This window comes from Ovis canadensis, chromosome 3 (assembly GCF_042477335.2).
Source record: "Ovis canadensis isolate MfBH-ARS-UI-01 breed Bighorn chromosome 3, ARS-UI_OviCan_v2, whole genome shotgun sequence".
In the NCBI taxonomy this organism is placed as follows: domain Eukaryota; kingdom Metazoa; phylum Chordata; class Mammalia; order Artiodactyla; family Bovidae; genus Ovis; species Ovis canadensis.
Window position 1 is genome coordinate 147,236,822 of NC_091247.1, and position 2,513 is coordinate 147,239,334.

Below are 2,513 nucleotides of genomic sequence, written 5' to 3' on the forward strand. Positions count from 1 at the left end.
GCTGAGGCTGAAACTCCAATACTTTGGCCACCTCATGAGAAGAGTTGACTCACTGGAAAAGATCCTGATGCTGGGAGGGATTGGGGGTGGGAGGGATTGGGGGCAGGATGAAAAGGGGAGAACAGAGGATTAGATGGCTGGATGGCATCACCAACTTGATGCACATGAGTTTGGGTGAACTCCGGGAGTTGGTGATAGACAAGGAGGCCTGGTGTGCTGCGATTCATGGGGTCGCAAAGAGTCGGACATGACTGAACGACTGAACTAAACTGAACTGAACTGAAGTGACTAAACACAATAACAACAATAAAATAGGGTCAAAATGTCAATTTAATATTTTATGAAAATTAATAAAAGTTACTAACCAACTCAGCAAGACTAATCAAGAGAAAATAAAACTAATAAATAAATAATATTATGAATAAAAAATACTTAGAAATTTCACAGAACATATACAGAAAAAAGTATATTATATTTTTTCCTATAAAATTGCAGTGAATACATTTCTAGGAAATACAACTTATTAAACGTGACTCAAGAAAAATATAGAAAACTAGTGTAATCCAGTAGTTAAAATCTCTCTCCTCCAAACATACACAAAAGCACCTGATCTACTGTTTACAGAAAAGTCTTCACCAAGGTTTCTTAAAACATAATTTCAATTCATATAATTCCACAAAATAGAAAAAAGAAGAGAGAATCTAAAAAGGGCAACATAGGAATGCAAAATCATTGGCTAATCTGACTCATGAATATAGGTGCAAAAATTCTAAACAAAATATCTGTAAACTAAATCTAGCCATGTATACAGCAGAGTTGAGTTTATCTTGGGAATTAATTGTAGTTTTGGTCTCATGGATCTCTTTATCAGTTTATCATAAGTAAAGCCTATGGAACTATTCTCAGAAAAATGTTTCATAAAGTAAAGTCTGTAGGGTAAAAAAGGAAAATAAGTATGTTGAAAAACAGTTATCAAAATACAGAAAAGGAAATCCGTCATATGGGAAATATATAATTTTCCTATTATATATTAAATAATGACAGGGCCTAGTAGTGAGTCTAATTGTCAAAAGTTTGAGGTAGCAATAAGCGTAAGTCATATTTCAAGATATCTACAGCAAATGCATTTTGATATAAAAGTATTTGTGACTTCTATTGGCACAGATACCGATTGTTCCATTGTGGTTTGTTGCTTACATTCATAATTGAAGGAAATGCTAAATTTCAGTTAAAGAATGATGAGAAAAAAGGTACAATTTTTTCCCACCTAAGTTATTCTGAGTTCTGCAATGAGCCTGCAAACCCCAGGTTAAAATTCTAGTTCAGATAGGAATCTTGGCTAGAGACATTTGAGGAGTCTCATCATGGAGCTAGGGGTTGCGTAGAGATGCATATTTAGAGCAATCAGTGAGTGTGTAAAGTATTAGAAAAGACATTCCTATGGAACACTAAAATTTAAGAGACCCTAATCCTATCAGAGCTGGACTGAAAGCTGGACTATAAAGAAAGCTGAGTGCCAAAGAATTGCTTTTTTTTTTTTTAGTTTTTTATTTTTTAAATTTTAAAATCTTTAATTCTTACATGCGTTGTTGGAGAAGACTCTTGAGAGTCCCTTGAACTGCAAGGAGATCTAACAAGTCCATCCTAAAGGAAATCAGTCCTGAATATTCCAATGAATATTCATTGGAAGGACTGATGCTGAAGCTGAAACTCCAATACTTTGGCCACCTGATGCGAAGAGCTGACTCATTTGAAAGGACCTGATTGCTTGGAAAGATTGAAGGCAGGAGGAGAAGGGGACAACAGAGGGTGGGATGGTTGGATGGTATCACCAACTCAATGGACATGAGTTTGGGTAGACCCCGGGAGCTGGCGATGGACAGGGAGGCCTGGCATGCTGCATTCCATGGGGTTGCAAAGGGTCAGACATGACTGAGTGACTGAACTGAACTGAACTGAATCCTATCAGAGGAAGGGACACTGGTAAATAGAATGAGATGTTCAAAATGTAAGAGGAAAATTAGAAGAGACTGGAACCAAAATGTTAAAGAAGGAACTGTTTCTAGGAGGAGGAAATGGTTATAAGCATCATCAGCTTAAAAGAAATCAAGAGGATTTCAGGAAGGACCAACTTTGACCATTGGGTGTAGGAAAAAAAAAAATCACTGATGACTCAGGCATGATCAGGTCTCTGTAGGATAAGAGAGGAAATCAGGTTACAGTAGTTTGAGAAGTGAATAGAGGGGGGAGAGTTAGAAAGTAGACAAGATTTTCTAGAAGGTAAACTTGAGGGCAAAAAGAGAGGGAAATGCTAGAGAAGAATCTCTAAAGTTAATGATGAGCTTTGTTTTGTCAGATGGAAGAAACCTGAGCATGTTTAAATATAGATAGACTCCAAAGAAAGGGACTTATTAACTGGACATCCAAGATGTTTCATTCACATGTGTACTCTCTGTATGTGTCTTAGTGTCTATCTGTATCTCTCTGATACTGCCCTCTGTCAGCCCTCCTCT